This window comes from Dermacentor andersoni, chromosome 9 (assembly GCF_023375885.2).
Source record: "Dermacentor andersoni chromosome 9, qqDerAnde1_hic_scaffold, whole genome shotgun sequence".
Classification (NCBI taxonomy): domain Eukaryota; kingdom Metazoa; phylum Arthropoda; class Arachnida; order Ixodida; family Ixodidae; genus Dermacentor; species Dermacentor andersoni.
In genome coordinates, this window is record NC_092822.1 from 94,515,827 (window position 1) to 94,542,500 (window position 26,674).

Sequence of the window (26,674 nt, forward strand, 5' to 3'; positions counted from 1 at the left end):
AAGTGGGAGACGAGTGACGGTTGGATTTGTACTCAAGAAAGGAAATAATATATCGGAAAGCTCTGGTGGTTCCGCAGCGTTCGCATTTCTGCGCAATGCCATATAAGCGACTTCAGTTTTTGTGGCGTGTCTCGTACCACGGTGTCGTGAGGATTCCTTATTGGATCTGCAGTTAAAAAGCGTAGGGAACGCCAACGTATTTTCCTTTTCACAACAGAAAACTCCCTATGGCACCGGGCTCAATGAATGCAGATCTTTTACAAAAAGTTAACGTACGACGTCGCGACTATACGGATCTGTAGGCTATAACACTATCGAGATGGCGACTAAGAACTTAGGCCAGCGATAATTAACAGACCCGCCGTGGTTGCTCAGTGGCTATGTTGTTGGGCTGCTAAGGACGAGGTCGCGGGATCGAGTCCCGGCCATGGCGGTCGCATTTCGATGGGGGCGAAATGCGAAAACACCCGTGCACTTAGATTTAGGTGCACGTTAAAGATCCCCAGGTGGTCGAAATTTCTGGAGTCCTCCACTACGGCGTGCCTCATAATCGGAAAGTGGTTTTGGCACGTTAAACCCAATAATTAAATTTTTTTAATAATTAACAGAACAAAGTAGTGCCTATTTCACGCCAACACCGACCACATCGACCAACACCGATCGAGCATGCGTATCCCCGCAGATTATGTAGCCAAAGCTGATAGCTGAAATTCATCGTGCCAAAGCTGTGGGGGTGAGCGCACTTTTCCGGACGCAAACGTTCATAAAGCCTGTACGGAGGGCTCGCTTCAATTTCCCACCTACGACGAGACCGCCGAAGCTAAAGCTTTAAGAATTAATTAACGTGTTCTGTTTTTTTTTTTTTTTTTTTTTTTTTTGTGACCTCGTGTCAATCGTCACACCGCGGTCGCCAACGCCGACGGCACGTATCCGAAGGAACCGCCATTTTACTTGCAAGACGACTGTTTTTAAACATTACTTCGCCTTCGTAGAAAAACCGGGCACACGCGTATATACGTATACGACGCCTACAAGTGTAAGCTTAGTCATGCGACACCGCGCGTCATCGGAACGCATTGCAAAACTCGGCGTGGGTTCCTTTTTTCTGAGAGACCGTGCAGGACTAGATGCGTGCGCCAGCTTTGAATCCGCTATGTGTTTGGAGTCCCTATTGTTCGGCACAGACTATACCAAGTGAAATGCCGCACGCACCGTACCTATCTGCGGGGTGGTGACGCAATCCAGTCTGGCGATTGCCCGTGCGCGGCACAGTGCCGACTCGTGCACGGAACACGTGGTCTGGACGACTTTTATTTATTTATATACATGACTACTTTCGCCCCAAGGAATTGCAGTAGGACGGTGCAATATATATATATAAGAAAAAGAGTACGACGTACGTTGAATTAGCGCAGTATATTTCACTGACGTTTCGGCTGGTTGACAAAGGCTGGTCCACCAGCCGTCAGTGAAATATACTGCGCTAATTCAACGTACGTCGTACTCTTTTTCATTTTTCTGCGGCGCCACAGTGATTTCTTCCGCCACAACTGTGTGTGTGTGTGAGAGAGAGAGAGAGAGAGAGAGATGGAGAGAGAGATAACAGGACATTCAACATCACTCATCGACGACAGCAAAAAAAAAACCAATAGCTAGATATACGTACGGCTTAAAATTGAACACTACATGGACATCATTGGGGAAGCCCCGGAGGCACAAACAAAATCCAAAGAAAATTTTCTCCTGATAGCTCGCGCTTTGCGACGCTGTGTTAGACTAAACCTCCGCCTTCGTGACCGGCAAGATGCAGGTCGAACTGGTTTTAGCGTTTCATCCCCGGAGTTCAAATGGCACCGCAGTTTCAACGTATATACACCTCGTGCATGACATAGCCATAATAGGTGCGCATACGATCGTTTAACACGCAGTCGCTGACGACGTCCCAATCCGTGCTTCTGTCGCTCACGCCTCGTCCTGATCGCCCATTGCACCTATTGTCCAACCCAGCAGTCGGCGTGTCGCAAGCTCGGGTCGAACGCCAATCGTGGCATCGGCGTCGTTACCGTCGTCGTCTTCTTGCTTCCTTGCTGTCGTCACACGCACTCTCCCGTCAGACACGTATAGCTGTCAGCCTTAGGCGAGCACGTTGGTTACATTGCGTTACGCTTTGCGTTATCCCAGACTATGCCGGGTAGCCCGTTACCAGCAAAATTGTTTCGCATAACATCTACCTCCACGGTGCGTGCGATCTGCTTCATCACCCCCTTCCCCCCTTCCTATATATGTTGCCTGTGCGGTGGCCCTGTGTAATCGGCCGCAGCCTAGGCGTGCTGTAATGCTCGCGTGCCACGGTATATGTGCACGCCCTCGCACGGAGCTGCGTGCCAAGGTGTGGACCGGGTTAGCTGAAGGCACATGAAGGCGCAAGAAAGGCCAAACTAGTTTAAACTGGTACGCCGTCGTTCCGGCTTCATTGTCGTTCTTTCAGCCCACTGAACTCTTTCAGGGACCGTAAAGTTGGTGTCGTCGTTTATATATATATATATATGCACGACCTTCGAAGCGCTGCCGGAGCGTTCTGAAACGACAACCCGTCGAGAGTGTCATTAAAAAGATGACGGACGCGTCGTCGGCGCTCTGTTATTTATTGGCCCGCGCGCAGGGGCAAATTTTCCGGAGTGCACCGCGTGACACATGCGAAAATGGCGGACAGATCTTACGCGCGAGTTCAGATTTGGAGGACCAAGTGCTCGCCGACGCCATTGCTGCACTTTCAGTCTACAGCTCGCTTTTCGTGGCGCAAATTCACCCCCGGTACAAGGACTATAGATTCTCAACGCAAAGTTGTGCCGCTGTCTGCCTCTGCACTGTCACTCGAACGTGACGAGGAGGAGGAGGAGGAGGTGGCGGCACGATTGCGGGCAGACGGACACAGCAACCCGCTTTTTCGAGCTCTTACACGCTGCGACAATAGAAATTAAGTACGCCATGTGTATGGAAAACAGTGTTCGGCGATCCAAGCGCGATAATCGGATAGCATGCACGGTCGCCGGTGATCTTGCGCCGCCGTGCCGGTGCAACCGGATCGCGCACCGACGCAGTCAGGAAACTGGTGATTAACCTTTACCACACTGCGCACGTGGCAGTTCGCATAATGTAACGCGGGGGAAAGAAAATGCGTCGTCGCAGAGCGTTGCTCAGTTGGGCTCTCTTTAGTCAAGGAACGAGCGAATCAATCGCACGTCTGTCTGTGTACACGTCTCTCTCTCTCTGTGAGACGTCTCTCTGTGACGTGGACAAACACAAGTCGTCCAGCCGAGGCAACATTTAACATCACATGACGACTGTCGTATGCCGTCAACGCCACCGCTAAATACCGTCAACGAACGCAAACAGCACAGCAAGCTTCGCTGACACCGGTTCCCGCAGTGCGTGACTTCTGCATATTATTTTGTTCTTTACAAGGTATATGCAGATGAATACATACGACTGGGGGGGGGGGGGGGGGGGGGGCATAGAATGCTTCCACATTTTATTGTGCCGATGTGTGCTGTCCGTGCTTGCTGAGAGCCGGTATTTTGAAATAAACGCTAAGCGGAAGCTCAGCGCCCGTGCTTCTCTTTTCGTCCTCGTTCTTTGCGCTCTTACAAGGCCGTGAGCAGGATGAAGTCGCCCGGGTCAACGCATTGTCGCATTACTAACAATTGAGGACCTATGGTCTTGAGCGCACAATAAAATAAGAAAAAAATAAGTATAAGGACACCAAAGCCTAACCATCACCTTTGCCTCAGTCGCTAAGCAATAATCCCGCCCGCCCGGCGCGTAGCTGGGTCAAAAGACACAGACAGACAGACATTGGACAGACAGACAGACAGACAGACAGACAGACAGACAGACAGGCATTGGACAGACAGACAGACATTGGACAGACAGACAGACATTGGACAGACAGACAGGCATTGGACAGACAGACAGACATTGGACAGACAGACAGGCATTGGACAGGCAGACAGACAAACCAGACAGACAGACAGACCAGACAGACAGGCATACAGACATTGGACAGACAGACAGACAGACAGACAGACATACAGACATTGGACAGACAGACAGGCATTGGACAGACAGACAGACATTGGACAGACAGACAAACCAGACAGACAGACATTGGACAGACAGACAGGCATTGGACAGACAGACAGACAGACATTGGACAGACAGACAGACAGACAGACATTGGACAGACAGACAAAGCAGACAGACAGACATTGGACAGACAGACAGGCATTGGACAGACAGACAGGCATTGGACAGACAGACAGACATTGGACAGACAGACAGGCATTGGACAGACAGACAGACAGACATTGGACAGACAGACAGACAGACATTGGACAGACAGACAGACAGACAGACAGGCATACAGACATTGGACAGACAGACAAACCAGACAGACAGACATTGGACAGACAGACAGGCATTGGACAGACAGACAGGCATTGGACAGACAGACAGGCATTGGACAGACAGACAGGCATTGGACAGACAGACAGGCATTGGACAGACAGACAGACAGACATTGGACAGACAGACAGACAGACATTGGACAGACAGACAGACAGACAGACAGGCATACAGACATTGGACAGACAGACAAACCAGACAGACAGACATTGGACAGACAGACAGGCATTGGACAGACAGACAGGCATTGGACAGACAGACAGACAGACATTGGACAGGCAGACAGACAAACCAGACAGACAAACCAGACAGACAGACAGACCAGACAGACAGGCATACAGACATTGGACAGACAGACAGGCATTGGACAGACAGACAGACAAACCAGACAGACAGACATACAGACATTGGACAGACAGACAGGCATTGGACAGACAGACAGACATTGGACAGACAGACAGACAGACAGACATTGGACAGACAGACAAACCAGACAGACAGACATTGGACAGACAGACAGGCATTGGACAGACAGACAGACAGACAGACAGACATTGGACAGGCAGACAGACAAACCAGACAGACAGACAGGCATACAGACATTGGACAGACAGACAGGCATTGGACAGACAGACAGACAGACATTGGACAGACAGACAGACAGACAGACAGACATTGGACAGACAGACAAACCAGACAGACAGACATTGGACAGACAGACAGGCATTGGACAGACAGACAGACAAACCAGACATATACAGACAGACCAGACAGACATGCACACAGACATTGGACAGACAGACAGACAGACAGACAGACAGACAGACAGACAGACAGACAGACAGACAGACAGACAGACAGACAGACAGACAGACAGACAACGGAAAACAGATCAACTGCATTCAAACGAAAGAGGCTGATGTGCGCCACGTTTTGAAGGGAACTATCCCACGTTCGCCATCAACGGGTGAAGAGCCGCGATATGTCCGCCAGCGACGTGCCTCGTGCCATTAGTGATGACGTCACGAATTGCGGCGCGGCCCGAATGCCCCGGGGCCGTGCCTGAAGGAGGCCGCCGGTGAAACGGGTCGCTTTTTCTTGGAAACCCGATCACGCCATCGCGCGGTTTGTTTACGCTCTCCACTGGCTGCTCTGCGCGTCATTTATTCCTTCTCTCTATTCTCTCACTAACGATGCCCGAAGTTTTGTTGATGTGCCGTACGTTCTCTGCTCTAGCCAGCTCGCTGGCTTTTTGGGCTTCCTTTGTTTTTGTTAAGTGAGCGGTGGTTGCCTGACCTGCAGAGTAGACAGTTATAAACGAGGAGGACAGGAGATATAGCTGTGCTCGCTGAAGCTCGCGAGGTATCTTGAAGATTCGGCGCGGCTGACAGCAAAAAGGCGAGGAAATGAACAATATGTGACACCGACAGGGAAGCTGCAGCGGGTCAAGTCATATATCCTCCTCTATTTGTAACTCGCACCTTAGCAGATAACGCAGTGGGCGAGCGCTCCCATCAAGCTTTTAACGATTAGGCTGGCGTTTCATGGTTCGCTTACTTGGTCGTTAGTTTGTTTGTAGTGTGACCAATGCGAGTTAGCCCCAAGTTAAGCTAGACTGCGATTCCGTGGCGACGCCCTTCGCGATACCGCTTTCTTTCCCGCTTGTCGCGCTTCGCCAGGGGTCAGAACGACGCTCCGTCCGCTTTGTCAGCGGGATCAGCCGGTCGCGAACAGTGGCGCTGATAAGAGATGCGTAGCATCGAGCGCAAGATGTGTATCGTCCCAAAAGTGACTGCCCTAGGATTGTCTCACGGGAAACCACGCAGAAGTCGTCAAAACACCCGAAGCAGTGGCGTATATATAGTTGTATATAAATGCAAAAAAACGCGGTATGTCGACCGTTCAAGCTCGCGTATCCATCATTGGCCTGCCTCGTTTGCCTTCTCGTCTGTTTTTTTTTTTGTTGTTGTTGTTGTTGTTTTGTTAAGCTGAAATGCGTTTTAGATGATTCACCGCGGACGGCACGTGGGAAAAGCGAAGGTTGACGTCTACCTCCTTTGGCGCGCCGCATAAGACTCTCGAGGAGCTTCGAAATCCAACTGGAACCAACGCAGGGCGAAGCAAACTGGTATACGCAGTTTGCTTCTCACGCCTAGAGAAAAAGGTAAATTCAAGGGTTTCACGTGCAAAAATCCGTTCTTTGCCTCAACCTACTGTCTTTTTATTTTCCGGGAAGGGGATTTGGGCGGTATCGTGTGTATGTGTGTAGAGTTCGTAAAATTTGTCCCCTGAGTTCCATACGTGAATTGAATGTGTGCTGTTTACAGGCGCAAGGGCCACGTACGGGCAGGGAGGGCCATGCCAGTGTTAATGGGTTTGCAGTTGAGGTATGATTTCTATGAAGTTGATCTGACGTGGCTGTAAAGGGGCCTTAAGAATAGTCGCTCTAGAGTGCGCAAAATCGACGTGTAATAAGATTATGGCGATGACAAATGACGGGAACAATGAGCATTAAGATGCATAGCGAGATAATTCCACATGTGCAATGTTTATTGAACGCAGTGAGTAGCAATGACAATGCTGACATTTTCACGCACGATGCCTCTGCTTCTAAAGGTAGCATGAAATTACTGCTCCAAGTTTTGCATGTGTTTTGTTCCGGATCTCCTTTGTGACCTTCTTTCTGCCTCAATTACGCACTAAATTAGAAGGTTTGCATGCTGTGTTTGTTGACGTTAATGAACAATACAATTTAATACCGCCATCTGATTATGAAGCACGCCGTAGTATCGGGGGGGGGGGGGGGGGGGGGGTGTCTTTGGATTCGTTTTGACCATCTGGGGTTCTTTAACGGGCAAGTAAATCTCAATATATATATCTATACACTTTATTTTTCTTTGTCATATTAGAATGTTTACTGAATCGTCTTGTATTTTACTTGCTTATTATATTTGTCAAAACTATTGGTTTTTAAATTTCTTCCATTAACACATATCTAAAATCTGCCCGACCCTTGGCCGGTCCCCCTGAGTGGGTATGTGCGAATGTCTTTAAGGACATAATCATCATCTTCAAGCCTGTCTCGCCGCCTTCTTCGTCTTGGTTTGTCGCGTTTACCGCTGTTTTTCCTTCTTCTTTCCTTATATTTCATAGCATGCACCGACGGGCCCAACTCACCGCGTTGTTATTTCTCGAAAATGACCCCGTATAGAATGGAAATATGCGATACGTATTACCACAGCAAGTCTTTAAAGCCACGCTTAAAGAGCAACACATTAAATCAGTTGCGACAGTCAAGCATTGTCACGTTGTAATGAAGGTGAATGACTAGAGAAAAAGAACTATCGAAAGCGCGATGTGGAATTTTGCCCCTTTATTGGGGCGGCGAACCTGTGGCCGCAGAAAGACAAGCAACACGTAGCGTCGTCGACATCTGAAACTACGGGTCAATTTGAATCTGCGCTGCCTGATAAAAAAAAAAGGGGTGGGGGGTGGGAGAGAAAGTCCGTAATCTGGTGAAAGACGACCGCCGGCAAAATGCAACGATAATGCACGTGCGACAACGTTCCTTCCTGGCCTTATTTTTATTCGCTTGGCGTAAATGGGTTGATTCTTATTGAAACAAACGGGTGTACAAACACACAAACACACACTTTTCTCTGAATTTCCCGCCGAAACCTGTGCGTCGGTACGTCAATGCGATGACACGTATTTCAAATTAAATTCTGGCGTTTGACGTGCCGACACCAGGGTTGTGGAGTGCGGCGTAGCGAGGCACTCCTGATTATATTCTCGCATTCGGCGCGTTTTCGTGCATAAGAAGCCACAGAAACTTGCTATAGGAAACGCACTGCACGGCTTACTTATCGGTAGACGATATGCTAGATCTGAGCGGAGGCTGTGTCGTCATAATTGATGACGAAATGGCGAACATGTTGCGGGAACTTACGGGTGGCGGCGCGACCTGTCTTTTACTTATGCTTTTCTTTTTTTTTTATTTGCTGACTTACCAAGCCACCTCCTGGTTGTGAGAAGAGCGGCCGCTTTGCTGTCACGGAAACGTAATTTACTAGCTTAATTTAACATTCTACTTTAACGTGCCTTTATATGGAAAGCCAGGAACAACCCTATAGGTACGTCAGTTTAGATTGGAAAAATATTATTTCTGAACTCTCATCCATGGCATTCATTTGGCAAAGATACGTTGGTTAATTTACTAGCGAAAAAAAATATCAACGAAGGCACAAATCCAACCCCCCTCCTCCCCCCCCCCCCACGGCTCACTTTCTTCCCCTCCTTATTGAATTTCGTGTCGAAACCACACTGCTAGTGTAGTTCAGTGTGACATTAACTGTTTCAATGGATTTCAGTGTTGCCAGCATTAATCTCTCAACGCCCTCTCGATGATGATGATGATTCATTGGCATCCCCTTGAAGTGGGACGGTGACAAATAGTAGCCTAACCTGATTGTGCTAATCGGGTATGTTAAACATGCTTTTAATTCTAGCATTTTCGTATACCTCTGCCTATTGTCTATTTCTCAAAACTTCTGTGTCTACCTTCTACCGCTACTATAGTGCTGTTACAGGCATAGGTAACGGTATAGAAATGACGAAACTTTCTCTTTAACGTCTCCTGCAAGACGACACCTTTACTAGACACTCAATGAACAGGCCGTGAAACGATAGGTCGGTGGTCGGCGCACGGTTCTACCCTCTCGCTCATTCCTGCGTCCAAGCGTGTAGTGCACGTCACATGTTCCTTTGGCCCTGTGTCAACAGTGCTGCATGAAAGCAGTCTCGCGCGCTGACCTTCTGAAAGCAAAAACTGCTTGCGACAGGGGAGCCTTCATCGTGGACGTACACAGTAGAGACTTTTGCACACTCAAGGTTGTCCCACGGTTAACTAGCACCTTTACTCTAAAGACGTAAAGAAAAAAAAAAGATTACTGCAAACTCTAAAAACGAGTTCGCAGTCCTTTGGAGCGTATCTTTTCTCTCCGAACAATAATCGTCATCTGTCTTGCCTTCATTTCCTTTCTTTAAGACTCCGCGCTCGCTGCTCTCCTGTCTAGACAAGTGCGTCACGCAGACATGGACGTGCTGTACGTGCGCAGCTTTAAAGAAAGGAACTGAGCTCAAGATAAATTACCGTTGCTGTGCCCCGTGCGTAAAGGATTCGCCCCGATGGGTGCAATCTTTTCGTGGAGTGTACGCTTCAGCGAACTGCGGCTGCACGTGCGACGAGAGAAACCGTACGCAACAAAACCTCGTTATAACAAAGTTGAAAGATCAGTCAGAATTACTTCGTTATATTGTCACGTAGTGGTGGCTGTGGAGAACACGGTATAGCAAATATTTGCGAATGACGAAACTAACTTTTATTGGGCCAACCTGCGCCCACAAAAGCAAGCGACACCCGAAGCACGACGAACGCAGTCGACGATCGTCGAAAATCTGATGAGCGGTTGAAGCGCGTCGGCTTTTATGCGTGACTCGCCGAAGGTTTAAGCGTGATTGCCGGTGCCCGCGTGCATTCCGGAGAGTACACAATAAGCGCATACGACCAGATTACGCAAGGTTCGGCTATAACAGACAATTCATAACATTCGAGAAACGTCCGATACGTTCAGGTGAGTCGTGCGCCGAGCGATGACGCTTGACGTATGTTAGCCGGTAAGAAGCGGCCACCGGAGAAAGGTACGTAAATAAGTACATGCGTCAATATTCGTTATATCTATTATTACGCTTGCTGCACTGCGAATCTCCGAGGGAATTTCAAGGGGCAATTTCACTTACACCGTTATATGCCGTTTGGTTATAACGAAGTTAGGCCGTAGTTGCAGATGGTGCATTCACTCTGAGCAACTAGACACGCACTGAAACATCTGACACGAGAGTTAACAGCGACGGCGACTTAAGTTTACTTCATGCAGTTTTTGTGTCCGTCGCAGCTATCACCATATTTTCTTGCCATAAAGGTTCCTTTGCACCCTGTAAGGGTGCAACGTCTTTCGTTGGGGGGGGGGGGGGGGCGGAGGGGATGGGGGGGGGGGGGGGGTGTCACGGCTCCGAGCAGCAGGAAATTATATGAGCGTCGTCAGGAACGGCAGGAAATATATCAGCGTCACCATCTTGAACGGCGCCGGTTCCGACGAACGTCGTTGTGACGCACATCCACAGATGTACTATGTACAGACGTGTACATTACAGCATCTCTATGGTGCAAAATTTATGCGGACTTAGAAGAAACGAGAAAAAGATATTGTCATCTGAAAATTGTAAGACACACAAGAAACCACAATCGCAGCTTGTCTCCCCCCCCCCCCCCCCCCCCCCCGCACTTCCAGCAACGCCTCTGCATCGATTAGTAGACGCTGCTTACACGCAAGGCATCGAAGTTTTGTCCTCCGTTTCCAGCCGGCGTCTCGAAAGTCGCAGCCTCCTGCGCGGACGTCGACGTCCGTAGCTCGCAGAGCCGATGGCTCTTCCCGCCTCCTGTCATCCCCCCCCCCCTTCCGCCCAGACATGGGAGCACGCACAATCACCTTCACCGTCCGAGGAAATGGCCACGCGGGCGAAAGGAAAAACCGCGTCCGCCGGTGCGGCACACGCGGAGAAAGAAAAGAAAGATGGGAGGAAAAGAACGGCGCGTCTCGTTCCAGACGAGGACGGCAGCTGAGCCCGCACGTTACGTTAGTTACGCGGGCGCTTCCCCGTTCAGCGGATGACGTCGGCCCGAGCGCGTACGTGGATCCGTACAGCGTGGCCACGCGCTCCGCAGGGGCTCGGCTGTTACGTCGGCGGCAGCCTTTCCGCCGTGCCGCTGAAAGGGCGTCGTCGCAGCTGCTGTCGCTTGGCGAGCGCGACCTTGCCGCCGCCGCGGTGTCGCGAGTTACGTCGGCTACGCGGGCGCGAGGCACTTTCTTGCCGCGACGGCGTGCCGCATTGTTTGCTGCCGCAGCGGCCCGACCTGGAGGCAGTCGGGAGCGCCAGGCTTCGTCACCGTTGAAAAAGAGCGCGCTTGGCCTGTCGCGTTGGTACGGCGACCTCCACGTAAAGCCCCAACCACTGGCACGCGCTGGAAAGCTTCGGCGCGCGCCGAAGGGTCAAATGCGTCAAAGCGTCGGTCGGGAACTCGCTGAAGCGGAACGTCGCGCAGCGATTATGTCTACTGCCGATGCTAGAAGTTTGCCGGCGCGCGGCGAAGCTGCGCCGGCGTGCACCAATGGGAGGCTGCGACGCCTCGCAGGCGTCAACCAATCGGAGGCTGCGGAGCCTCTGGCTGCTAGGTCTGTAATGGCCGACCGAGCGGAGACGCCGGCACCAACGATCGTCCGAGTGTTTTGGACGCACGACGCGCGCGACAGTGTTCCTGAAAGACAATGTTGTAATAGTAAGCCGACAACGACACGACCGACCGACCGACTACCGTGGGTTGTGGCAGTGCGACGTGGATCCGAAGCGACTTCGAACGACGCCGACTAATCCAACCTGCCCACTGGGTTCCGCCGGGCTCGGTACGATCGTCTGCTAAAACAGCCAACCGAATCACGATTGCCGCAACGTCTGTGCTTGTTGTATGTGCATTTTGTTGTGCTCAAAACGAATGGAAACACGTTTACGAGCTCCGAAGTCTGGATAATCAACACTCGCCTATCGCCGATGTTGTTTACGTTACGCGTAGGCCTAGCGCGTCCATCGAGTTCGTAACTGGCGAGTGAACGAACTCACCTGAGAAACTCTGTCGAAGGAAATGAATTTTCAGGTCCGTTTGGTACTGCAGTGATTTAAAATATGGCACTCTTGACTTCGTGTGACCTGTGATGTGGTGAATGAACCGTGTGGAAGTTGGGTTGGTCAACCGCGCCGTGTTTCGTGTGGTGTCGGTTGACTCAAGTTTAACGGGCAAGCTCTGCGCTGTTTCCAGTGGTAAAGATAACTTCCGAAAGCGAAATACACTAGTAGCCGAACTATTGGAAGTACTTACATAATCAGCCGTGCTGCCTGTTTCAGCTGACACTGCGCTCTTCTATTCGGCATGTGAATCCAGTTTAGTACAAGTTCACTGTACTCATTCACTCACTTCTTTCTAGTGCGTCCGTCTTTTGGGCTAGTTGGGCATAAATCGCTCGTGAAGCATTCAAGAACACTGACGCACTGAAGCATACGTGACAACGCAGTCATGTTTGAGTCAGTGTGTCGTTATAGTTGAGCACTGCAAAAAGAAATTATCTGTTTGCAACGTGTGCCCTGTGTGCAGTGCATAGCAGGACCTGCATCATGCAAGACCTATGCATGTAGCAGCGTATACCACGATTGCTTCGATGCCCGCTTCAGAAGCAGCAAGTACTGAGTCAATGAAACTGTAATTGAATTTTTATCTCACTTTTTGCTTATGGAAAGTGTAAATGGTGTGAGTGCATTGTGGGGAAGGTGAAAAGGTGTCATCAGTGTTTTGTGCAGTCAGTATGCTTAAACTGCTGGAATCCCTTCAGCCTCTACTAAAATGTTCCTTGCTGCGATACTATAAATTGTAGTCAGGACAAAGATGTACTCAAAACCAAGTTACTAATGCATCTGCCCAGAATGTGTTTGATTAACAAGTTGAACGCTTCCACAACAACAATATGCCGATGAACAGCATATGTGCTTACAATAAATACATTCCGTAAAGGCGAACGACTGGGCCTACAATATAAAACTTTGTAGTAGCACCGTAAAAAGTGCTGCCATGCGTATCAGCCACAACGAAACTACTGCAGTCCAATCTTCTTCCTTGGAGGCACTTCTATAAAGACTGTTCGGGCCCTTCTCATTCTGAGTGTAGCATTTAGCTGTTCTCTCAATTTTTCCACATGTTACTAGCAGTGTATGTAAGCACCGGCCCTTTCTTGGGTTTGTGTCCCGTGTCTCCCTTCCCTGATGACCTAAGGTTTTCCGAGCACTCTACACTTCTATCATTCTGTCACGACTTGAGTACTGCTCATCAGTATAGTTCCCGTACCAAACTCGCGATGCTAACAAACTTAAGCTTGTTCTGCGCCGGACAATACGCACCCTTTACTCCCGTCTTTTCGGTTGTCACAAGCTCTTGCCAGCCTTCGAGGATTGCCTCAAACCCCTCAAGTAGCACACCCTGCAATACCAATGCAACATTGCACTAGTCTATACTGCAGGGTGTTTGACGTCTCTCTAAACAGCACTAATCTTTTTTCACTTCGTCTGAACAAGTGGTCAGCACAGCCTGAGCCCTCATCATGCCTGTATGGCCCGACACCACAACTCCATGATTATATCTGGCATGCAGAGCTTTCTCTCCACCCCCCTGGCGATTTGGATTCTCCTTCCTTGGAACCAGACTTCATTGGCACTCCTGTGTGTTGTGCACCTGTCGAGTGTGTGCGTGTGTGCTGTGCTGTGTTATTGAGCAAGTGTGTGTGCACGTGGAGGGGAAGGAAGTGTCTTCTGCATCCTGCAAATTCCTGCTTTAGATGGCTGGTTATCAGATTCTCTAACATACAGGCATCAGCCTTCTTTTTAGTCTAGTGTGCCAAGTTACCACTAAGATTATTATTATTATTATTATTATTATTATTATTATTATTATTATTAGAATCATTACTTTGACCACATTGATTGTGTCGAAGCCAGCGTGACACATAATTCAAAATATTTCTGGAGCTTTGTGGGCTCTCTCTTCTAAAAGGAGTGCCAAAGATGTACGGCTTCTTCATGAAAATAGTGGTGTTGTCTCGAACACTGCCGATGCCTTTGCAGGAGATTTCTGTTTGCTATGTGGTGTGAAATATGCTTCAAGTAACCTTCCTTCTCAGTCTGGCGCAGTGTATGCTAACAGTCAATGAAAACCTCGTTTCCAAGTATATGAAGTGCCTTAAACTTTCCCTTTCTTGTGGTGTTGATGGTATTTCCTCCACAGAGCTTAATCCTTTGAGACGCTGTCTACACAATTGGGCACAGCAGGAGCGTGCATCAATAGCAAAAGCACTGATGAAAGTAATGGTATTTAAAATGTGTTTCATACATCTTGAAACACTTATTATTGGAACTGTGCTGCAATTTTGAATAATGTGCAGAATGTTTTAACAAAATGAGTGGGAAGGTAGACGGCTGGGTGTTGTTACTCTGTGTCAGTATGTTGTATGTAGCGGGTTCACTTCTTTCATTGTTTTTTACAATGTCGTGCACCAGGCATAATTGTCAAGTGGCTGGATAAGTGCTTTTCAAAGCACGAAATAGTACATGTTTTCATATTTTGTGTTCCTGTAGCGAGTTTTCGCATGGAGTCGAAATTTTGTAAACTTGACAAAACTAGCTGAACTATTGAAAATTCTTAATATTTGCTGCGGCTGTACACTTTCTACGATTCTGAGGATGCAAGAGATGTGGTGAAAGCAACTTTTCAATCAACGGGATAAAGTGGCGTCTGAAAGGGTTAAGATGTATGGAAGCATACTTGTTCCTCGTTCTCACAAGCATCTTCAATAGTTCCCTAAAGTCTAGTACCTTTTCTAGCACTCGGAAGGTAGCATGACATTGCCCATGCACAAATCAGGTGCTAGATGTGCAGTTACTAACTGCCGACCTATATCTATCCTCTTCAGTGCGTCAGGTGTTTGAATCGATATGGGATTCCTCGCTTTATGTTAGTGCTAAGAGCATTTTAATAAATGAACAGCATGACTTTGTGTGCCGACATTTCAGACTTTCAGACTATTTCAGACTGTCAACAGTGTTCACTACTGCATCGACTTCCAAAAAGATATTTTTTCACTCTCGAACTGGTGCAGAAACAATAAGTACTCTTAAATGCTTCCAACACTATGGCATTAAGTTATATGCACAAAACGCACCATGTGAAATTTTGATACACCCTACATGATGCTCCACTCCTTAGGGTCGATGAAATGAAAGATTTTGGTGTGTACTTCGACAAAATGCTAAGCTTCTCTTCACATAGATAATTACACAAGATGCCCTTCACGCTTTTGGAATTGCATGACGTATATTGCATGATTTCCACTCACCTGTTGTGTTTCTGAAATTCTGCTGTGTGCCTCCAACTACTAGAGTATGCCTCTGGAGGAGGGGGGTGCAATGAGCAAATCTAATTCTGACCTCATTGAACCCATCCAGAATAAATTGATGTCTATCTTCCAGCACCACTTTTGCCATTCTGGCGACCACAGTTGAGCCTTTGTTCCTGCACCTTTTGTTCCTGTATAAGGTGGTCCATGACATTATACATTCCTTAAAGCTTCTTGATCATATGCATTTGTTTGTGCCGCAACAGTATACCAGGTAGCATTCCACATTCGTTGCCTGGGCTTGTTACAAGATTGTGCTAATAAGACTCGACTCCAAAACATACTTCAGAGTTCATTTCCTGTGTTTTGTGTATCTGTAAATAATCACGTCGGATTAACTCCCTTTTACTTTTCCGCGTTTCCTTTTTTCCCTATTTGTTTCTCTATCTTCCATTTTTTTGTCTACTGCATTCATGTTTTCTCTACATTTTGTCTCACGTAGTGCTCGTTAAGTGCACCAGTACAAAGGCTGTTCCTGGGCACTACAATAAAAATTTGAATGATTGACTATTATCGTAGTATAAAATTTTGCTTTTTAAGTATGTACTAGTATACTATTTTAGTGCAGTAGCTTTCGTGCAATTAAAAAAAGGGCATGAATTAAGAAGAGAGAGAGAAAATGATAAATGAAAGGTAGGGAGGTTAACCAGGACTGGCCCGGTTGGCTACCCTACACTGGGGAAAGGGAAAGGGGGACGGAAAGATTAAAAGAAGAGAAAGTCCACTGGGGATATCAGTCGGTCACTCAGTCTGGATCACAGACGCTGACTCAATCCGGTATCTTTCAAATATCGCAGCAGCGCTTTTGTGGCCTTTTGTAGCTGCGACATGCGAGGCCATGGTCCCAAGATCTTGTTCAAGGTGAACGGCTTTCCATCTAGCTGATTGAGAGCTCTGCAGAGGTCTTGCCTTTCATCTTCAAAAGATGGGCAGTAGCACATTAGGTGTTCTATGGTTTCCTCGACACCGCAGGCATTGCACTCGACGCTATCAGCCATTCCAATCAAAAATGCATATGCACTGGTGAATGCGACGCCCAAACGTAAGCGGCACAGCACTGTTTCCTCATTTCGCAGAAGACCTGGTAACAGCCGCAGTTGCATAGAGGGATCGAGGGAATGCAATCGATGTTGAGTGAATTCAGGTGTGTGCCAGTTTTCCAATGTCAAAAGAGTGTGCTAGCTTGCCTAAGTGTTGGGCTGTGTCGGTCCGCGATAAAGGTACAGAAATAAGGGTTGCTCCTTCGTGGGCTTTCCTAGCAGCTTCGTCAGTGAGGTCGTTGCCGGAGATACCGCAATGACCAGGCAGCCACTGAAACACGACGTCGTGTCCTTTCATGATCATGTGATGGTGCATTTCTCGTATCTCCGACGAGTTGTTCACATGACCCGCGACGGAGAGATGACAGAAGACATTGTAAGGCCGCCTTTGAATCGCAGAATATTGCCTACCGATTAGCCGGTTGGTTATTAATATAATCAACGGCACCTCGGAGGGCAACAAGCTCCGAACCGGTCGATGTTGTCAAGTGAGAAATCTTGTATTGGATGCTTAGTGATCGTGATGGTATAAACACTGCGCTGGTGGAGCTGGTCTGAGTGGAAGAACCATCCGTATATATGCGGACTTGATCAAAGTAGAAAGTGTGCAAACAATCCAGAGCTGCTTGCTTCAAGGCCAAGGTAGGCAGGACGGTCTTCTTTCTTATCCCTGGAACCGTAAGACGCACTTGAGGTTGTTTTAAACACCACAAAGCTGAGGTTGAACGTGCTGAGGGTGTGAAGCCCGATGGTAAGGAGGCACGATGGATGCTGACCTTGGAGAAGGACGCCTGTGGTCGTCGTTCTGGCATGAATGAAGAAAGTGCAATAATATGCTATGTGCCTGATCATATGCATTGTGCTATTCATTTCTTCTGAGTTTTAATAATAGCTGGCTACTGTATGCAGTGTTGTGTAATAAAATAATATGCCACAGCAATTATTGCGTGCCTCGCAGAACAAATTGAATATATCTTTCTCAGTCAAAATATCATAGCAGGCTGAAAACAATAAACTGCAATTTTTCTTTTTGTGGTGACGAAGTGTATAAATTGTGAAAATAACCTGTTTATATATTTCTTATACTATGGAAATGAGCTGCTCCCATACATTCGAATAAGTGCTTCAATAGTACGACTTCGCAAAGGGCAACGAAAGACTCCTATTAAAACCCTCTAATTCTCAAGCTTGTATTACCTGACGGTATGTCATTTGATGAATGTAAAAAAAGGCAAACTTGATATGTGGAAACCAGTTACAATAGAACATGGCCCTTACACTGTGAAAATGTTTTGTAGCAATACACTCAATGTGAAGGCCTCCGGATGCGGTGTTGATGCATCAAAACAACCTAGAATAATAGAGGTGCTCCATGGGCTAGATTTGGCAGAATCAAGAATTGGGGGGAGACAAGAAACGAATTGCATACATTTTAGCTATTCTAGTTTTTTTTTTTTTTTTTGAGTGCTACAGGTGTTTCAATTCTGTTTTGCTGATTTTCTCAGAACCCACTTGTTCACGTTTCTCTCATGCACCAACAAGCATAATTATATTGACACGGATGCTTTATCTGTATCCGGTTACCGTATTTCACCGGCTAAAAAATGTTAAACGTTATCGCTCGGTGCAGGATGCGCCTGAACGTATCGGAAGTTTCGCGAATGTTATCGATGGTTCTGTCTGTTGTGGACGAACCTTGCTAATCTGATTGCATGCGCGACACAAATTTTGTTGTAGTTTCTGGAAGGCACGCGGGCACCAGTGAATAGGCTCTAAATTTCGACGACTGCCGTATGCAAACCGACGCGCTTGACCCGCAGATGAGATTTTCTACGATTGCCGACATTGCATGACGCTATCGTTGCGATTGAGCCGGCACTATTTATTTACCGTCACTACTACGTGGCAATATTTCCAACACAGATTTTTTCAGTTATACATTGCACGCCTAATTCTTACATAGTTGGCTGTGCAATAAGCTACCAAAAATGAAATGGTGCAACAGTTTTTGATATATGGCATCGTCGTGCAGGTGTTTGCAAAGCGATCTTGCAGACAGACGACGCGCGAGCGCTGATGTCGATATTTTGTACACTATTGTTACTTCAAAAATAAAAAAACTGTTGCGGCAGGTGTATATTCATTATTCAAACGTGTTTTTTATATCTAAAAGCGCGTACAGATCACTAACTTATTCTTTCAAGCTTAGTTTACAGCAGGCTGTTTTAGGCCGGACTTTGACGGATGAAGACGGAATAGTCCAGCAACAGTGCGCCGCAGCCGAGGAGCGAGCTTCGGCGCGCGTCGGAGCTTGTCTCCAGTGGTTGCGCGCCCTTTCCCTCCAGCCGAAGCGAAGCGACGCATTCGCTTGCCAGCGCGCGCCGAAGCTTTCGGCGCGTGCCAGTTTCGGCGCTTGTACGCTGCAGCGCTCGCTCAAAGCGGGAAGCGCTGCGCTAATCCCTTCCGCGAAGCCGAGCAGACGAGGAATCTCTTCTCCCGTACAGTGAAAGTTCGCGCCCAGATCGGAAAGCCCTTGGGAGTGCAAGGTTAGCGTCCGGCAAGCGCAGGAGGTAACCACCCCTGTACAGAACTTTTGACTGTATTGTCGCAAGCACATTAAGCCACCGGATACTGTGAAGCCAAGAAAGAGCACGCGAGGGAAATTATTTGTGGTTGAAATAATTGTTCCCGTGCTTTTCTTGGCTTCATCATCTGTTGGCTTTGTGTGGTTGTGACTAACGAAAATCGGGCCCCTCGTTTCCCAATCTTCTCGTTCATCGGCTATATTGAGTCCTAACATAGCGGAAAAAGAAAGAGGGGGGCGAGGGTTCGAACGGAAGTCACAGGCGGAGGAGGAGGGGTGGCGACTGCAGGGTCAGTCATGGCCAGCAGTGCGATATTGCAGGAGTAACCGTGGATAACGTCTAACATCAATTCCTCAGGGCTGCGGACAGATGCAGTAGCGTATCGACTCCGCGTTTTAATATTGACAACTTTATTTATTTTTTTCCCTCTGCATACACGAATATCGCAATGCAGCTCCCACGCCTAGAAATCGAACCCGCGTCCTCCCAGGTAGCACCGGGACGTAGCAGTCGCCGATACACCACGGCGGGTTGCAGCGACGTTGGTGGCGATAGATGGGCGTATGGCTGGAATTTTTTGTCTTCTTCTTCTTACTGTTGAGGCTGGAAACCGGGGTTGGCAGCTGCTGTGGACGTGGCTTCCACTCGCGAGGAAGGAGAACATATGAGTGGGCTATTTGGCGCAAGGGTGCCCATAATTCGCGGGGAAGGCGACATGGGTAAATGTCTGACGCCAGGCAACACTCTGTATACGACGGTCTGCAAATTGGTGTCGACCGGATTCGGGTGCGTGGTTTTGGGCAGGTTTTTATCGTCGTCGGCTTCGAAACGACCTGGTGGCTGAAGCCGCTAAAACTCGTCATTTTCTCGTTTTTGCCGCGTTTAGTAATTGCCCTCGTGGTCGGCAGGCACTCGCTGTTAGAACCTAGAATGCTCAAATTTCAGGAATTGTCGCTTTGTGTTGCCGAACAAGCCCAGCTAAAAACTGTTCTCGAATTGCGCTTCACGATTTCTTCTTTCCGAAAGATCGTGCTTCGACTCTACATGTGCGAGGCTTGCAAAGTCATACGGTCAAATCTCACTATAACGAAATAATGAATATAACAAAGTAAGCGAAATTACCTTTGAAATACCCATAAAGATTCATACTGCAGTACATTCAATAATGGCTATAACGAATTTTGGCTCCCCTTTCAACTTCGTTATAACGAGGTTTTACTGAACTAGAATACTTCCCAACCACGTGGCTGGACTCTCGCCCGTAGTGCTCATACTCGGTGCGTGATATGATGTGTTGTGGGGTGCCTCCTTCTTCCCCTCCGTTTTTTTTCTTCCTTCTCTCATCTTCAAGAGGGTCGGCGTGGTGTCCGCTTTCGGGAAATAATTGCTAGCCCGCTTTTCTTTCTTCCTGTGTTGTGTGTATGGATGTTTGCATAATAATAATAGTAAGAAAAACAGAAGGAGGAGGAAGATGCGTGGTTCTAACAAGAATCTTCCATGTTGACAACAAACCATCAAATCTTAAACAAATGTATTTTCCTATAATAGTGAATGTGCGTATTTCTTTTATTTTTTTGTGTGTGCCCTGCTTTTACGCCACTAACACTCCATCCTTCCTTTGCTGATCTCCAATGCAAATCATTCACGTCTGATCTTATTATCCACAAAGACCTAAGCCCCCGGGAACGGTAACTGTGTCCTATAATTTATTTCTGGATATGGATACTGCTACGGATGATGATGACGATTATTATTATTAATAGTAGTATTAGCATTAATTTCGTTCCCTAAACTCTTCCTTAAAACTTCCAGGTATCCCACGTTCCTCAAGCCCCGTAGTGGTACTCAGGTGAAACCACAGGCAGACCGGTAGACGGGGAAGGAGTGCGACTGGTCACTCAATCAGGACAAATTTTAGGGAACAAGAACAAGCAATTTTGCACCCGTTGTCGCGGGGGGAGGGTGCAAGAGCGCGATGGTCGAAGTACCAGGATGAGCGCTGACGTCGTGCTTCATTTTTTTGACCACCCATATAAGGTTCCTTCCATTTGGTACTCCCCACCGAGATACGGCCGTCACAGGCTGGGATTCGTACCCGGGACTCTGGCGGCTTTGCGCCGCGGCGCATCGTGGCAGCGCAGCGCGTTACACAAGTCCAGAGAAGCCGCGCAACAAAGTTCTAACAGCCGCTGCGTGGTGCCGTTGCTATGTCACATTTTTTTTAGACATTCTTTCATTTGTTGTTTGCAAACGTCGGCGAAGCTGATCCGAAATTTCTGTTCCTTCCAGAGGCCCTCGCACAGTATAATATGGCTGGGTGGCCGTATATGTTCCCACTGCTGAGCACATCTATCGCGGCTTCGATTCACGTAGCCGTTTTTTTGGCCATTCCGGCTTCTGATCATTAATTGACGCATCTAACATGCTCCGCGTAAAGCGTGTAATTTATTATAAGGTTTTACAAATGTACATCGCTGCCGATCGCCGCACACTGCTCGGCGGAATTTTCAGCCGTCCCTACCCATATGACGTAAATCACCCAATTGACGTCACTATAGGGCGAGCTATCTGATTGGCTGCCCAGGGCGTGTCATCGATAATTTTTCCACCTTTATGGTGAACAAATGGTGTTTGTAATAGTTGGAATGTTAGTTAATTTGTTTCTATGGAAAGAAAGTAACATAAAGACAATGAACAAGAACAATTTCTCACTACACTTAAGCACTTCCGGCACACAGCAAGCGTCGTCTGCTTGTGTTACAACGTGTTCTATTTTTACGTGAGCTCCGCGGTCAGAGTCGGTCTCAGTCTTTTCGCACGCACTATGATTCGACTTTGTTGCCTTGTGCACTGCAAACGTAGCGATTAGCAATATGGCAAGCTGCGACATCGTGTCCTTCTGCAAGGCAGCAGACGAGCGGAGTGGCTGCAGCACATTGGACTGCCGCTATCCGATCGGTGCGAGGATTTGCGCGTTTGCGGCCGTCACTTTACACAGGAAGATTACTAATGTAATAGCATTTCGCGAGTCCGGTATTATCAAGCGCAAGGGGACAGGGCCTCGCTGGTTTACCGTGTTGTTTCACGGGATGAGCAGAAGCGCAAACGTGAATGGTCTGCACGGTGCAGCCACCTGGTGGCACAGAGTTCAACCAAACACAGTGGCAGTAGCCGGAAGTAGACGACACGACGTGCCATCATGACGCCCCGATCACTCGGCGGACGAGTTGAGGAGAAAATGCATGGCTATGGAGGAGGGTAACTTGTAGTCGTCCGTAGCTCTCTTAATATGAGACGCTTCACACAAGTTGCGGTGCGAATGAGTTACTTTAGCTGTACCCTACGCGTCTGCAAAATTTGTCCGAACCGTTTCAGGGGCCCTTTAACATAAACCGCCAGTCATCTTCCCTATACGCATTACATGACCTGCCCAGCTTCATTTTCCCCCTGTAATGTCAACTACAGTATCGGCTGCCCTCCTTAATTGCTCTGTAATACGCCAAGAGACCGACAGCCGCTTTTTTAGGCATTCTCCTTTTCATGGCGTGACGTAAAGCCTGCATGCTATCTGAAGTATCTGTACCCACAGCAGTTCATTCGCGAAACGTCAAGAAATTTTTTTAAACAAAATTGTTTTGTGTCTTCAAAATCTCGTCTGTTTGCTGTGCGCGGACGCTGGCAACAGTGGTAACTGATGTCGATGGCGACGGCACGTCGAGAGGAACTGAGCATCTCAAAACACGGGCCCGATTGTGGGTGGCAGAATGACTGTTTTATCGGACGCTGCGGTCGCGGCCTTACAAACGCCCCCAACTATGCTTTTTATTAACCTAGAGATGTCACGCAAGATTTTGATCCTTTTAAACGTTCCCTGCCGGCAGGATAATGGGTCCGGCGAACACAGTAATGGACGACCGCGAAACTGTGACCGGCAAACATCGGTTACAACTTCAACCTTGTTTTTCAGAAGAAGAGATAATTGCAGTCGGGATAAAGTAAGACGTAGAGCGTATCTTTTCTGACGAGCGGACGTCAAGTCAACCCTTTTAGCGTAAACATTTAAGCTGCCCCGATACGGGACCAGTTCAACTCGGAATCAGCGTCTCGCCGCCCCGGTATACACTGCGAGACGGCTCACTCCCCTAAACGTCGCCGTTATCATCCTATCAACCGTTCTTTTGTGAAATGATGATGAGCAGATAAGCGATTTCAAACATCTGCAATTTACAACTGTCAGTGTTTTTTTTTTTTCGAGCACCGTTCGCTACGGCTGAGGGGGTACAGGTTTCACGGCGCCGTCGGCAACGAGTGACCCAGTCGACTGAGTCACGTGACCGGCCGTGCACATCGCAACGGCGGCGTGGTCGTCGCGAAAACTCGCTGTCGGCTGGCGTGCTGACACCCACCGCGACGTTGTGGTACAGTCGCCAGAGTAGCTGGACTTTACAGATGCACGAAGCTCGCGTAACGGCGGCTCTGAGTGGCATCAGCTTCCTCGGGCGAAGGCGACGCCACTTTTCAATAAAACTATTTTGCATATCGCAAGCACACACATAATATAGGTAACTTGAGATATTAACAAAGTTTTTTTGTGTGAATTTACAGGTATACCAGTTGAAACGAACAGGTGCATGTACATTTATTTAGAGTTGGACACTGTTTTTTTTAGAGGACTTACAATGGCACGTTTCACCGCCGAGTCTTATGACGTGGAGAAGCCTCAGACAAAATCCGCAGACCAGTGCGAACACTGAGTAAAAGTTGTTATCGGAAGTAAAAATACAGCCTGGTCACACATCTCGGAGGCACATATGACGCAGAAGGGGCTTCGCGAACCAGTGCAGACACAACGTGTAACTTGCTATCTCAGTGACTTGCCTTCTCGTCCGTCTGCGAACAGCTTCTTCAGCCGAGCGCGCTATTCTTCTGTCCGCGAGTGAACGTTGCAGTATACGCATAGCTCTTTCGCATATGCGGGCACTTCCCGGCAATTCAACAACTTGAGCTGGACTACTATAACAGGCAGACATTATCCGAACGAGATATCGAAATGCTCAATGAACTAATTGCAAAAATATGGAAAATTAGCTTTTCAACTGCTTGCTTTACGACACATGCTGCAGCTTGCAAATTGTAGCCGGTGTGCTTCTCTGCTTCCTGTTCAGTTTGCGTTGTGCTTATAGTCACGAATAACCAGCACGTCCCACTTTCCGCACATTTTTTTTTTTCAGTGCACAATCACTTCGCACGAATTCTGCGCATGACATTGGTTTCGAAATATGCGGTACCAAAATGTGCGATTAAATTGATTGCCGTTCCAGTTATTTTTGTGATACAGCGAATCAAGAGACATGTTACTTTAAGCAGTAAGTGGGACAAGAGTGCATTTTTGCCGCAAGTTCGACGACGCTTATCACGAAACTAGTGCTAGTGTCCAAATTCGTTCCGAGCGCCTCGAAACAAAGTCAGTGTGACAACGTGCCTGGAGCAACATGGATGTGCTTGCATGGGACTCTCTGGCTCAAATTTGTAAATTGCAATATGTGCCCTAAAGTAGTTAGTTACGACGTTGATTAGTGCACTTTGTTAACTTATCCGTTATGTGTTTTTGACTTCTTGCGCAAGTATAGCGTCCGAATTTAGAGTAATACAGCTCGCAAGGAACTCAAGAAGTTACAAGTTCTTCTAACTTAAAAAAACATAGACAGACACACAATACGGCGCGTTTTCTGAATGCCGGACCTATTGCCACCTTCCTGTAATGAGCTGCCGCCATTGACGTCCCTATACGACGTCCATATACGCGCTATAGACATCCCTATACGCGCCATAGACGTCCCTATACGCGCTATAGACGTCCCTATACGCGCTATAGACGTCCCTATACGCGCTATAGACGTCCCTATACGCGATATAGACGTCCCTATACGCGCTATAGAGAGAGAGAGAGATAGTAAAGAGAGGAAAGGCAGGGAGGTCAACCAGACGAGCGTCCGGTTTGCTACCCTACACTGGGGGAAGGGAAAGGGGGCTATAGACGCGCTATAGACGTCCCTATACGCGCTATAGACATCCCTATACGCGCTATGCGCGCTATAGACATCCCTATACGCGCTATAGACATCCCTATACGCGCCATAGACGTCCCTATACGCGATATAGACGTCCCTATACGCGCTAGACGCTAGCCCCTTGACGCCGTATGCGTACTGGACGAAAAACAGGAGGGAGAGAAAGAATAAGTAGAGAGAAACAGTTGTTAAACGAAGACAGAGCGAGTCCCTGAGGATTTCCGCTTGCACTATCTTCCTTATAATTAAATGTCACAGCTGCGGCTGCTTCACATAACAAAAAAAAGGTATACGCATGCGAGGATGACTAAAAACCGCGTCGCACGCTTTTGCACTGTCCATGCGTGCCCACTCTCAAAGGCATTCCATATTCCTGTCTACATATTGTTGACCACAGGCTCTCGAGGTGAAACGAAGGTTGGAGCTAGATGACAGGACAAAGCCTTTCACTGGTTTTAAGAGTCGAGCAACGCACAATGTGTTACAATGGATTAGCGGCCGCGATGTCTTTCGAGGAGGTCGTGACGCAATTCGAGTGTACCACGTTCAAGTTCAAGGAACTATAGACGATTAATCTTTATGCCCACCTTGACGTTAGGCCCGCTTAGCAGGGAAGTCGACGCAGCTGTGTACAGCCGCGTTTATTTGCTGTAATTCTTCTTTCACATTGTGGTCCAAAAGTAAATTAAGAGCATACCTACAGACGTTTCTGCTGTGATAGCAAGTGACGCCAGTTATTTGAACTCGCAAGTGAGCTTGCGCTGTCGTGACCACACTTTCGCACAAGCTGTGAAACCAGCCCGAAGCCTGGTTGCGACGACGGGAGCCTAGCAACAACAACCTTCAGCCTACAAACGGTGCTACGGAAATCTAAAATTCTTCTAAGCAGAGGCAGGTTTTAAGCTTGTTCTTCGGGATGTCGGATTGCTTGATTGGCTTTAGAAAATGGTGCCATACGCATTAGAATGACCAAACTTCGTTTTCACATAGCCTTCGTTTTGAACGCAATATAGCGAACATTAAAAATAATTATTGAACCCTCGTTTCTTTTTCGTTTTTTTTTTTCATGCGTTTTGTGAGGAATATACTTAGTGAGGTCTTCCATGAACTACACAATCGGCCTTATCTACGTTTGACGAAATTCAGGGCCAGGTACTGGGTAATGTGTATGCAAAATTCAAAGTATGTGCGTTAATTACGGCCGTTGCAATACATCACGTATGCAAGTGCTCGGGAGCTTAATCAGTATGCTTATGAGCAGCGCAAGAGAGAGAGAGAGAGCAAGAACAGGAAAGACAGGGAGGTCAACCAGACGGGCACCCGGTTTGCTACCCTACACTGGAGGTGCAAATTTTCACAGTTGTACTGGCGTAACTGCGTACGCCAGGAAGAGCGAGTTCAGCGAA

At 47.9% G+C, this 26,674-nt stretch overlaps 1 protein-coding gene across 4 annotated transcripts in view; it reads left to right on the forward strand.

The window, feature by feature from the left end:
* Positions 1-26,674, forward strand: part of Tdh (L-threonine dehydrogenase) — an 81,951-nt gene that overhangs the window by 20,999 nt on the left and 34,278 nt on the right. The window contains exon 1 of one of the 4 annotated variants that reach the window (XM_050176280.3): positions 11,312-11,520. The exons of the other annotated variants lie outside the window; for them this stretch is intronic. The gene's annotated coding sequence lies outside the window, so the exon portion shown is untranslated. Of the gene's footprint in view, positions 1-11,311; positions 11,521-26,674 lie in introns of those variants that run through there. 4 annotated transcript variants of the gene reach the window in all.